The 7,197-nt window shown below is 47.3% G+C and overlaps 1 long non-coding RNA gene across 1 annotated transcript in view; it reads right to left on the reverse strand.

The window, feature by feature from the left end:
• Window positions 1-4,817, reverse strand: part of LOC310826340 — a 264,239-nt gene extending 259,422 nt beyond the window's left edge. The window contains exon 1 of the long non-coding RNA XR_014555767.1: window positions 4,702-4,817. This is a non-coding gene — a long non-coding RNA (uncharacterized lncRNA). The remainder of the gene's footprint in view (window positions 1-4,701) is intronic.
• Between the last annotated feature and the right edge of the window lie 2,380 nt (window positions 4,818-7,197).

The following is a 7,197-nucleotide window of genomic DNA, read 5'->3' on the forward strand; positions in this document are numbered from 1 at the left end:
CTGAAGCATATGTAACCTGAAGTGTATGTAACCTGAGGTACCACTGTACCAATAATATAGGACATTCCTATTTCCATTAGAGCATTGTTGGAGCGTATGGAAATTTCAGAGTACAACTCCCATTGATGGGACATAGGAATATCAGAAGGGCTTGCTGGATCAGGTCAAAGGGCCATCCAATCCACAATCCTGTTCTCACATTAGCCAACCAGACGTCTGTGGGAAACCCGCAAGCAGGATTCGACCACAAGAGCCCTCTGCCCTCCTGTCATAGGGTCCAACTCCTTGGGGTCCTGAGCCCCCACAAAATTCCCCATGAAGGAGCCGGGCACCCATAAATTTTGGTGCCAGCGACACACACACACTGCATGGCACCCATGGCATGGGCACCCAGTCGTGGGGCCACGTTGGCACTCCTGTGGTTTCCATTCCTGCCTCTAACTGTGGGGGCAGAGCACACCCACCGTGCCCCATAACCCTCTCCTCCATGGACCTGTCAAATCCTCTTTTAAAACCCAGCCAAGTCGGCAACGGTTCCTCAGAGCGTGTGCAGAGTGCCTTCCCTTTGCCAGACTAGAAACCCCAAACGGGTCTGGAAAGAAGTGTTTCCGGGATCGGAAACGGCGGAGAGCCTGTTTCCACCACAGTCGGTAGAGTACGAAACTCTTAATCTCAGGCTGGTGGGTTCGAGAGACACCTTGGACAAAAGATCCCTCCATGGTAGGGGGTTGGACTTGATGACCCTCGTGTTCCCTTCCAAGTCTACAATTCTGTGATTTGGGCTCGGGCGATTTACGCACTGTAAGCTAAACAGAGCTAGTCCCTCTTGGCAACGGCGACTGTGCGCCATTGCGCTTTGGAGAGCTGGAGGCGCCGCCAGGAGCCTCCAGGCGCGAGGGAGGGCAGGCGCTCTCTCCCCGCCCCATTGGCTGACGTCTGTATGCAAATGAGCTGCGGAGTAGCGGCCAATTGGGAGCCAGCCTTGCCCGTCGTATTTATAGATCCTATTTAAAGAGCCCTTGGGAGCTTTTCCTCTCTCTCTCTCTCTCGCATTGCTTCTCTGGGTGGTGCTTTTCCTCGCGCTTGCAAAACACACGCGCGCACGTGCGCCCCGGGTGCGGGGCGCTCCGAGGGAGCTTATCTTGCGCCTCTAGTTCCAAGGAGACGCCTCAGATTTGCAAATTTAGGGCGTTCATTTAATACGATGTCTTGCAGTCTGCATGCGGGCGGCTTTTGATGGCACAATGTTTTAACACGCGTGTAGGGAAGGCGGAGATATTCCACCTCCCCGCTTCAAACGCTTCAGATTATAGCGGCTTCCTCCTCGCACGTCTCGGGGTGGAAAGTCTGAGAAACAATAGCCCGACGCCGCCTCTAAAACAAGCAAAAGGAATCTATTGTGTATGGAGCGGGGAGGTAATGCAGCTGTTCTGTTTCTCAACACAGTACCCGCCCCCCCAATACACACACACACATGCAGACACGTGTCACTTTGAGGCTTAGATCGACACGCTCGTGCCTGTTTTCAAGTGCCAGAAATTATTATTATTTTATATGCCACCCATCTGTGTTGTTCCAGCCACTCTGGGCGGCTTCCATCAAATTAAACACATTAAGCACAGTAAAACATCACACATTAAAAACTTCCCGACACAGGGCTGCCTTCAGATGTCTTCTAAAGGTCAGATAGTTCTTTATTTTCTTATTATTCAACGTGGGAAGGCGCAGGCACAACTTGAGGAAGAGATGGCTGAGCCCCGATGAATGCCATACGCAGCGCTGCAAATTCTAATGGTACCAAATCCCTTGCTGGAGATGTTTATAAGTTGGAGTGCTTATCTTGTGGCAGGGAGTTCCAAAGTTCAGCAAGCAAGAGGCACTGACTCGGAAGGAGTGCTAGAAACATGGGACTCTGCTTTACCTGGACTGCTTTACTCAGACAGTGAGTTCATCTAGCTCATCTAGCTCACTTATTATTATTATTATTATTATTATTATTATTATTACTCTGACTGGTAGCAGTTCTCCAGGGTTTCAGGCAAGGAGACTTGACGGGGGCTTTCTGCACGGGACAGAGATGTGCTGCCCATCGCCTCTGTCTTCCAGGTCTCCGTTTCCTCCTTCGTTGTCCTTTCTCTTCTCTCCTCCGGCTTTGAGCACTACAGCTTTACTCTGTAACCAGCTCCCTCTCCCAGATGTACCCGTAACACTGCACATGTGGGGAGCCGCTACAGCTGGCAAAGTTGGCAGTGGGCCATGGCATCAAGGAGGCACTGGGCACTGTGAAGCTGAGATCATAAGAAGGTAAGAAAAACGTGGAGTGATGGGAACGTACAGTCATATGTGGTGGGATTGGTATAGAAATCTCGGGAATTGTGGGAAGGAACGTGCAAATAACTAAATTAATGGTTCTTAGTTTTAAAAATAATCTCTCAAAGGACCTGTTGATGGCATTTTACCATGGTACTGTTGAGAGTGTATTAGCTTATGGCCTGTGTGTGTGTGGTTTGGGAGCTGCAGTCAGGGGAAAAACAATGCTGTCCAGCATTGTAAAGACTGTGGAGAGAATAACTGGGTGCACTCTTCCCACCTTGGATCAAATCTATGCTTCCAGGTGTCATAAGAAAGCTGCAGAGATAGTGCAGGATAGTGTGCACCCCGGAAATGATCTCTTTCAGCTTCTGCCTTCTGGAAGAAGGTACAGGGTTATAAAGACTAGGACTAGCCGCCTGAGAAACAGTTTCTATCCAAAAGCGATTTTGGTTTTAAACGCAGTGTAAGGTAGTCTCTATGGGAGTAAATTGTATTTAATTATGGGGCATCAGAATTTTTAGGGGGCTAACCAGGCTGGGATAGCTGGGATAGCAGGCTTGTCTGATGTAGATTTTTTTCAATTTCATTGTTCTGTATGGGACAATGACAATAAAGATTATCGTATCGTAACCCTTGCTCAGAAGGCAGGCTGAGAAACACTGCATTGGAGCAATTTCCCCAAGTATATGGGCAGTTCCTGTTCTGTGTAAACCAACCGCTTTGTGACCTGTTCGAAATAAACACTGCAAGCACCTTTCACTGTTTCTGTCAATGAAAGCGAACAGCTTACCAAACAGGGCACCGTTTATTTGATCTATGGACATACAGTTAAAGAAAACCTGTTGGGCGGGTCTTAGGAAATGCTTCCATTCAGGGAATTAACATTATAGTTATTGGCAATTTTCTTTTCTTTTCGAAGCTCGGATCTTTGCGGTTGGTTAAAAGGCTGCCAGTTGTTTTGAGATTCCTTCAACGATACTGGGTTCTTGAGCGATGTTGGCAGAAGCAAACATTTAGCTATGCCCTGTGCTTACACTCAGTGCTCCAGCCCGGGCCCCACCCACCACTGACATCTGGCCCCCAGAAGATTGCACAGAAGGGAATGAGAGCCAGTGTGGTGTAGTGGTTAAGAGCGGTGGACTCGTAATCTGATGAACTGGGTTCGCGTCTCCGCTCCTCCACATGCAGCTGCTGGGTGACCTTGGGCTAGTCACGCTTCTTTGAAGTCTCTCAGCTCCACTCAGCCCACAGAGTGTTTGTTGTGGGGGAGGAAGGGAAAGGAGAATGTTAGCTGCTTTGAGACTCCTTCGGGTAGTAATAAAGTGGGATATCAAATCCAAACGCTCTTCTTCTTCTTCTTCTTCTTCTTTGGCTGAAAAAATGTTCCCCATGGCCTTTTTATAGCACTGGTAACAGAGTGAACATCCTGAAGGTCCAGCCAGGAATAAGTTAACCTGGGAGGTGGGAGCGAAATTAATAAATTTCTGTACATATCCGCTCTCTTCTTCCCAAGTTGTAGGCTGCAGATGGTATCTGCTTAATGTGCCAAGATGTTGTTCAGCTTAATTAAGCAGTCTCTGCAAAATATTTTGAGCTCCTGGAAAGAACGACCCCACACACAGAAGCTCGTTGTGGATAATGAGAAGAATATGGGCAGATGCCTGTTCTTAGGCCTACCTAATAACTAGCATTATTTCTTAATTATGGATTGCCACAAATATTCTGCCTCGCTGCCCACCGAGCGATGAAAGCGTAACCCTTAATATTTTGGCCATGCCTTGATGCAGTAATTAAAGTTGCAGTCCTACGACAACACTGACTGGGACATAAGCTCTGTTTGAGCACTGTGGTGCTGGGAACTGCAGTTCTGCGAAAGGTATACTATAGTTCCCAGGTATACTATAGTTCATGGAAACCCTTCGTGTTGCACCTGGGATTTTCTCCATGCAAACCAGATGCTCAGGCATGGAGTCAGGAATTATCTGCGCTTACCTTTCCTCTGCACTTTTGAGGCACAACATGTGCTTTAAAACTCCATATCCATCTAAATAAAACTCCATATCCATCTAAATAAAAAAGTATTGGAAAAAAACTCCATATCCAAGTGCCTCCCTTCCCTCCCCCAAGAGCTTTCCCCACAAAATCCCCCTTTAAAGCTGAATGGGAACAAACAGCAACCTGCGGGAAACTGGAATAGCTGTTTGCTCCGATTTAGCTTTAAAGAATGTGTTTTTTTCAGCTCCAGAGCGGGACAGTAAAAGCACTCAGACACAGAGCTTTAAAGTGTGGGCCTGTGCTCGGAATATTATTATTATTATTATTATTATTATTATTATTATTATTATCACATCCATTTGACTGGGATACCTCAGCCCAGGCTTCCTCAACCTCGGCCCTCCAGATGTTTTTGGCCTACAACTCCCATGATCCCTAGCTAGCAGGACCAGTGGTCAGGGATGATGGGAATTGTAGTCTCAAAACATCTGGAGGGCCGAGGTTGAGGAAGCCTGCCCCAGCCACCGGGCGGCTTCTTACAAAGACACAACAGAACACTGCACATTGAAAACTTCCCTATACAGGGCTGCCTTCAGGTGTCTCCGAAAAGTCAGATAGTTGTTTATTTCCTTGACATCAGATGGGAGGGCATTCCACAGGGCGGGTGCCACTACCAAGAAGGCCCTCTGCCTGGTTCCCTGTAAGCTCACTTCTCCCAGTGAGGGAACCACCAGAAGGGGTTTTCCAGAGGTGGTGCAGAATTAGCTGTTGGGCAGCAGGCACAGCTCAGGTAACCATAGTTGCTGCCACAGGCCGTAACTCAATGGTAGAACATCTCTCCCAGCATCTATGAGTAGGTTGAAACTCCGGAGAACTGCTTCTAGTCAGTGGAGGCAGTCCTGAGGTAGACAGACCAAAGGTCTGACTCAGAAAAAGGCAGCTTCCTAGATGTTATTGTTCCATCTCCCCGTCTGTCGCTTCTTTGCTGCAAATCTTTCTTTCCCTTTTGTGATTTACGGCTGTGAGGTGAGTGGGGTGTCTAGCACCACCAAACATCTAGACCAGCACTTGCAGCAATGGTGATTTATTCCTTGTTATGTACTGAGTTGAATAGGATCCAAAGTGCAGCAGTCTGATTGGTCCTAGAACAATGCAGCAGTATGATTGGTTGGCAGGAACCACCCAATCATGCTCCAGATAGAAGTGAATCCACAACCTGATTGGCTTACAGTAGAATTCCGGAATTAGCCAATCATGTGCAGCCCATTGTGTAAATAATGTAGATAAGGCAGATACTTTGAGGGGACATTCATTCATTCCTCCTCACCACTATGAGCTGAATAAAGAGCATGAAATCACTTTGCGACTCTGAGTATATTTCATTCCTCATGCATTAAAAAAACAAACAAACCAAAAAAAACCCCGCCCTTAGAAACCGAAAGGTAAATAAACTTATTCACCTCTCTCCCTCCTCCCAAACCAACCTCACCCCAGAAGTACACATCCACCGGTTTCTACGGCAGCCTTACGACCTTGCAGGGATGGGCTGTTTTGGGAATGCAGCCCAAATGACGCTTGTGGCTGGAGATAATTTCTATTCCTTACCCCCATCATCCTTCGTTCTGGGAATCCTCATGCAAATTACATATTGGCAGCCAGTAAACCTGCCAGCCAAACCACAAGGAACCAATTGCAAAGGGTGGGGGGGGGGAGGCATTACAGCCCCAAAGATAGGGAGGGTGCACAGCTGTGGGGGGGACCAGTGGTTTTCCAGATGTTTCTGAATTACAACTCCCATCCCATCATTCCATGCTGGCTGGGGCAGGAATATTATTATTATTTATTAAATGTATTCATTGCGTGGTTTTTTTGCCATGGCCGTTCAAAGCGACTTAACAATGTTTTAAGCAAAAAACAAAAACAAAACATGCATGCATTAAAATCGGGAAGCTTTTAATGTCTAATGTATCATGTGTTCCTTTATACTCTGTTGGAAGCTGCCTACAGTGTTGGTCCATCCAGATGGGTGGGGTACAAGTAATAAATAATGATAATAATCATTATCATTAAAACCAGCATTAAAAAAAAATCTAAAATGCAATTCTATTTTTTTAAAAAAACCTACATTAAAACTTCCCATGCAAACGACCAGAGCTATTTAAAAGACCTGGGTGTGCCAGGTTCTGCCGCACATTGCGGGTGCCCAGCAGTGTGTATGATGTCACGCACGTTGCATGCATGATGTCACATGGTGTGATACGGCCCATTTATATGACATCACACAGTGCACTGGGGCCCATTGGACCCTCCCACCAGGCCTCAGCACACTGCGTGACGTTGCATGTGCGACGCATTTTGTTGCCCTGCCAGGCACCCACAGTGGGAATTTTGTGGGTGCCTCGGACCCCCCAGAGATGGTGCCTATTCAAAGGCCTGATTAAAAAGTAATGAATCTGCAATGTGGTGGTTCCTCAGCAGGAAATGATCTGAGATGGAAAGGTTTCCTTGAAGGAAGAAAAGTTGAAGTCTGGGAAATGGGTGGCGGTGTGATCTAAACCACTGAGTCTCTTGGGCTTGCCAATCAGAAGGTTGGCGGTACAAATCCCCGTGGTGGGGTGAACTCCCGTTGCTCGGTCCCTGCTCCTGCCAACCTAGCAGTTCAAAAGCACGCCAGAAGTGCAAGTAGATAAATAGGTACCGCTCTGGCAGGAAGGTAAACGGTGTTTTTGTGCACTGCTCTGGTTCGGTAGAAAGAGGCTTAGTCATGCTGGCCACATGACCCAGAAAAATTATGTGCAAACAGTTGATGATGAGCGCCGCAACCCCAGAGTCATCTGTGACTGGGCTTAATTGTCAGGGGTCCTTTACCCCTTTTTTAAAAAAAAGATG

The sequence above is a fragment of the Podarcis gaigeae genome, assembly GCF_964106915.1.
Source record: "Podarcis gaigeae genome assembly, chromosome: 10".
In the NCBI taxonomy this organism is placed as follows: Eukaryota; Metazoa; Chordata; class Lepidosauria; order Squamata; family Lacertidae; genus Podarcis; species Podarcis gaigeae.